Consider the following 6,460-nt stretch of genomic DNA (forward strand, 5'->3'; position numbering starts at 1 on the left):
CACACACACACACTCTCTCTCTCTCACACACACACACACACACACACACACACACACACACTCACTCACTAACACACTCACACACACACACGTTCGTGTGTTGACACGCTCGTCAAATTACTGGTATTTGCGTCATTATTTAACGCCCCAAAAAAGCATGTCTTAAAGCAGGAGGTAATTTGTGCTACTCTCAGTAGATTGCGTTGGTCATTATGGACATGATCTGCCGCGTCTGTGTTCTTAATCTTTGCATTGTCAGTAAATCACACGCAGAGTTTCCCCTCCCATCAGCGCTTTTATGGAATTCTGCTCTAATGCTAATTTGCCCTGTTTAGTAAATCTGGCCCCTAATATAATATATATCTAGAAACACTAAATAAGTAGTATTAAGGTGGAAAGGAAGAGCAGGACTAATAATAATACTAATAATGATCTAATTTAATGAAAACAATGGCAGTAACATGTGACTAGATCTGGTGAATTGTGGTAAATAAGGGACACACCTGGGAGTTTACTGTCAGATATCATGAATTATTAGACGTACATGCGCTTCTGTTGTCTTTCTGCCATTTCTGTCACCGATGTTTGCTATTTAAGGCGACTGCAGTACAGCTCTATGCAAATGAGCTATGACACGGTGAGACAGCAGCCAATGGGAGCGCAGACGCTAACTAGTGGTCAGGATGGGTTAGTTAACAAAGAGGTTAGTCCTGTCAGACTGAAATCCTGACTAAAACAAGCTCAAACGCCGGCTGTCCTCATGATTTAATGATAGTCATGTGACCTGAGCTGGCGCACTGCATCATGGGAAGGTTCAGTCTGACAGGTGAATCACGTCGTCACGTTCGCTCAGCTCTCCTTCGGTTCCTCTGGGTTTGAACAATATCATGCGTATATACTGTAGACATGGTGTGTTAGTTAGAAAGTTTGTATAGAAAAGCCCAAAGAAATGAGTCAGACGTTCTGAATTAAGTTATTTCAGTTTTAGCCGACGGTTGAGTTTCTATCTGTTTCCCGCATGACTAATACTAGATTAGTCATGATCAGTGCCGTTGAGGTGAGAATGACTGTAAAACTGAAGCTCCACAAGCTTTTAGCTCATTTCTCACGCCACAACACTTGAACATCAATGAGAAAATTATTTATTATTCACTTCTGTACAAAAGTTTGGGGTCAGTGCTTCTGAAAGAACTCTCTTCTGTTCAGCAAGGCTGCATTTATTTGATCAAAAACACAGTAAAAACAGTGAAATATTATTATAATGTAAAACAGCTGTGTTCTATGTGAATATCTGTTTAACTGTAATGTATTTCTGTGATGCGCAGCTGTATTTTCAGCATCATTACTCCAGTCTTCAGTGTCACATGATCTTCAGAAATCATTCTAATATGCTGATTTACTGCTCGATAAACATTTCTGATTATTATCAATGTTGAACACAGTTGTGCTCCTCATCCTCACCTCCGCATCTCCTCTCGCTCACTGATGAAGATCCTCAGGTTTTCTGTTCATCTCAGAGCGGCACGTTTGTGACAGTAAACCTTCATCAGACGCAATAAACACAACTCCAGACCAGAGACAGAAGAGGATTCCCAGAGCACACTTTCAACTCCTGAGCAAAACATAAAATCACCTCTTCAGGAGCTTCATAATTACTATCGAGGATGGATGAGACTCCTGTGAACCTCATAGACACGGCGTGAGCTACCCTTGATAGGGTGCAGAACTGCACAAACTAATCAGAATCAGAACGTGCTTCATTCACACAGACTTCAGTCTGCATCCCACGAGCTCCACACACTCACATACTTACTGTATATACACATGAGAATACAGAGAACATTAAACAAGTACAGGTAGATGAAAACTTTAGTAACATATGTCTACAAAAATTAAATAAGTGAAATTACATTTTAAAAAGGTAATCTTAAGGTAATATACATCTAGACAAGTTGCAGGTTAATTAAAAACAACATAATATACATCTAAAACAGAAGTCAAATAATAATAATAAAAAAAACTTAACATAATATACATCTGGATTTTTTAAAGTTAAGTTACATAATCCTTAACCTAATACACACCAAGAAAACAATAAATAAGTAGAACTGAATAAACTTAACATAATATACATCTAGAAAAAATATTGAAAAGTAGAATGAAATAAAGAGCGCAATAATATACCTATATAACATTAAATAAGTATTAAAAAACCTCAATATAGTATACATCTAGAAAGATTAAAATTAAAGTAGAAATAAATAAATAAAAAATATTAGGTAATATACAAAAATTAATTAAGTGGATTTAAATAAAAAAAAAAACTTAATGTAATATACATCCAGAAAATTAAATAAATAGAATTACATAAAAACTTCAGGTAATCTACAAAAAAAAATATTATGTGGAATTAATTTAAAAACCTTAATGAAATATAAATCTAGAAAAATTAAATAAGTAGAATAAAAAATAGAAAAATAAAAAATAAATAAGAAAAAAAAGTAAAAAAAGAAGTAGGATGTAAAAACTTAACGTAATATACATCTAGAAAATTAAATAAGTAGAATTAGATACAAATTTTAGGTAATCTACAAAAATAATTACGTGGAATAAAAACAAACAAACAAAAACACAAACATAATATACGTCCAGAAAAATGTAATAAGTTGAATAAAGGTAGAACAATACACAAAGAGTGATTTACATTTAGAATCGCACAGTCATTGTGTATGTGGTTGAGACAGTAGGTGGCGCTGGCAGCAGCTTGAACTGGTGTAATGCGTGATCTGAATAAAAGCTCCTGCCAATGCATGACTGTGAGTGTACAGACTGGAGCCCCTGAACTGGTTAAAGCGTAAAGAGTGTGTTTTGTTGAAGCGTGAAGCGTCTCTATAGGCTCTGACCTGAACCTCCGGTTTCCTGTCGCGGGCTCCACGAGCCTCTGCTTCTGATGAGCGTGAAGCGAACTGTGCCGGAAACGCTTCCGCTGCGTCTGACAGGCTTACGCTCGCCGCGCGACGAACAGCGTTCAGGGCTGTTAGCGTCGCGCCGCGTTCTCGTCTGAGCTCAGAGCATTAGCCGCGTATCAGGCTTTGCAAAAACAAATTGGCCTTTTGTGTGTGCGAGTAATTGGTGTGAATAGACGCAGTGGGAGCGTTTAATCCCGTCCCGCTGACGGAGCCGCTTTATCCTCTTTGTATCGGATTCGTGATAGCGACGCTCGCACGACACGACGTTATACAGTCATCAAACACACTCATATTAATTACCAGCTTCAGCCCCTTCGTTTCATCTCTGATAACCAGACATTTGAAGCTTCAGTTTCAGTGAATCTGTTCATATTCAGAATCACGACGACACTGCTGTCAATGATGAACTCAGCAGTTGAACAGAGTATTCAATGAAGCATTAATGTTTACTCTAGCTGGGTAGAGATTTTCATGGAAGAAATCACAATTCTTCCGTTTTCCGATTCACAAAAATCTTGCTTATTTTTTCGACTTTGAAGCATAGCCTACTGCCACATAAAACTCCATGCGATCGCCTGAATATGAGCTACTGATCATGAGAACTGCTCCAACACAGTTTTTTCCAGAATTAAATACTGAGGGCTCTTCAGAAATTAGTGAGTGTGCTCTAGCCTCAATGCACATACATTTTCACGTATATTTTTGTCCCGTCCATTGCTCTTTTGAGTATGAATACCACATAAATATGCATATGTCTTTGCAGCGTGTGTGCCCGAAAAGCAAAAGTTTTATACAAATTCTGAATGGATTATATAAAGCCTAGAATATAGCATTTATAATCACTGAAAAGCTGTTCCTCGTTTTAGCGCATCATGATCTCATGAAGTTTTGTTATAATGAGAGGATCCATGAGCTTGCAAAACTAAGCGATGGACAAAAACTCTGGTGTTTTGAGCGGTGAGTGAATTCTAGTGATTGGCAGTGATTCGACAGATCTGTCTGTGATCGGCTATGTTGCTCAACTCTGTGATAAACAGTGTAAATAGAAACCTCTGCAAACACAAATATGCACTGTTTCGCCAGTATGATAGTGAATAGAGATATCTGGATACACTACACATGTATATTTTGAGCTAGCTTTTATTTTTGTATCTTCAGCTTTTATTTTAGTACAAAATTTCGTAATTGTATGTGCTTTTGACAATTTGTATTAGTTTCTCTTTATTTTTCTATTTAGCTTACATTTTTTTTATTTCAGCTTTGGTAATTTTATTAATTCAGTGTAAACTGGTTTCAGTTAGTTGACAAGGCAAGATTTCCAGTTTTACTTTAAGCTTACTAATTGTGTGTGATTTTTGTAATCTTTATATATATATATATATATATATATATACAGTGGGTAAAATAAGTATTGAACATGTCACCATTTTTCTCCGTAAATATATTTCTAAAGGTGCTGTTGACATGAAATGTTCACCAGATGTCGGTAACAACTCAAGTATTCCATACATACAAAGAAAACAAAACAAATAAGTTCTGTGTAATAAAATAGAATGACCCAGGGAAAAGTATTGAACATGCTTACTGAAATTTATTTAATACTTTGTACAAAAGCCTTTGTTGGTGATGACAGCTTCAAGACGCCTCTTGTAGGAGAAACTAGTGGCATGCATTGCTCAGGTGTGATTTTGGCCCATTCTTCCACAGTCTTCAAAGCTCGAAGGTTCTGTGGGCCTCTTCTAGATTCAAGTCAGGTGATTGGCTGGCCGTTCTAGCAGCTCTATTTTCTTTCTCTGAAACCAATCGAGAGTTTCCTTGGCTGTGTTTGGGATACATTTTTCCATTCATTCTTCCTTCAATTATATGAATTTTGCCAGTGCCACAGCATGATGTTGTGGGGTGATGTGCAGTGCCCTTTGACCTCCAAACATGGTGTGTATTATGGCATCCAAAGAGTTTAATTTTGGTCTCATCTGACCAGACTATATTCTCCCAGTATTTCACAGGATTGTCTAAATGTTATGCAGCTAAATAAGCTTCAGCATGCTTTTTCTTCAGCAATAGAGTCTTGCGTGGTGAGCGTGTATACAGGCCACGGCGGTTGAGTGCATTATTTATTGTACTTATTATTTTCTTTGAAACAATTGGACATGCTAATTCCAGGTCTTTCTGAAGCTCTCCACAAGTGATCCTTGGCTCTTAGACAACTCTTCTGATAATTATTTTCACAGAAATCTTGCGAGAAAATGGTGACGTGTTCAATACTTATTTTACCCGCTGTATGTATACATATATTAATCTGTGCTCTTCTTCTTTACACTCTAATGCTGATGTTAATTGTATAAATTGTGTTCTGTAAGGCTCCTAGAGGATCAGATTCAACATCTTTAAGGTTTGCTGTAAAGCTGCAGAGCGACTCTGTTGTTCATATGAAGAGCTGCATTTATTATACATACAGTATTGTATTAATGTATGTACATAAGGTACAATGTATACACATAATGTATTATGCTTACAGAGAAAACCCATTAAAATCATCATCACTGTTGCTCGGAGTCATATTCATGCATTACACTTTAATTGAACATTTTATATAATGTGGGCAGCTCACACTGGTTTTGGTTGATCTTGATATTCAACTTCTAACACATTTTAATTTTTAAGTTTGCAGACCTGCTGTTGAAGATTCATATTATGAAGCTGTTTTTACACTAAAATCAGACTGATTCATTTTATATAATCCTTATGAATCATCTGATCCTTTGATTTGTGTCTGTCAAGTTTCAAACAACAGACAAAAAAGAACATTTATTATCCTTGAAACCACTAAAGGTTCTTTACAGTGGAAAAGGTTCTTTAGATGAATTAAAAGTTCTTCACACTTAGAAAATAAAATGTTTCTTTTAGAAACGGATCATTGAAAGATTCTTTGGGGAACTGAAAACAGTTATTCTCTGGCATCACTGTGAAATCCCCTTGAGCGTACAGTAAATCACACACGGCGTCTTCAGCTTGTTAATGTGACAAAATGAGGCTCAAGTTTGTGAACAAATGTCTCTTCTGGTCACAAAGGCTGCATTCATTTGATCAAAAATACAGTAAAAACAGTGAAATATTATTAGAATTTAAAACCGCTGTTTTCTATGTGAATATCTGTTAAACTGTAATGTATTTCTGTGATGCGCAGCTGTATTTTCAGCATCATTACTCCAGTCTTCAGTGTCACATGATCTTCAGAAATCATTCTAATATTGTCACAGTGCACTACTGTGAGGAGATGAAGGAGATCCAAAACAGAAATACACTTTAATGAAACCAAAATCACAGGGACCGCACACGTAGCACACGGGGTAGACATTTGAGACTGAACGCAGGACTCAGGAAAACACAGGGCTTAAATACAGGAACTAAATGTGGAACACCTGGAACTAAACGAGGGAATTACCTCTTTCCCCGCCATTGACGAGTTATCTCGTCTTTTAGAAGAAAAT

The 6,460-nt window shown here is 36.7% G+C and overlaps 1 protein-coding gene across 1 annotated transcript in view; it reads left to right on the forward strand.

Annotated features, from left to right (window-relative positions):
• Positions 1–6,460, forward strand: part of LOC107679952 (neurexin-2-like) — a 329,958-nt gene that overhangs the window by 319,182 nt on the left and 4,316 nt on the right. The gene's annotated exons all lie outside the window — the stretch shown is intronic.

The sequence above is a fragment of the Sinocyclocheilus anshuiensis genome, unplaced genomic scaffold, assembly GCF_001515605.1.
Source record: "Sinocyclocheilus anshuiensis isolate Anshui unplaced genomic scaffold, SAMN03320099.WGS_v1.1 scaffold1916, whole genome shotgun sequence".
Classification (NCBI taxonomy): domain Eukaryota; kingdom Metazoa; phylum Chordata; class Actinopteri; order Cypriniformes; family Cyprinidae; genus Sinocyclocheilus; species Sinocyclocheilus anshuiensis.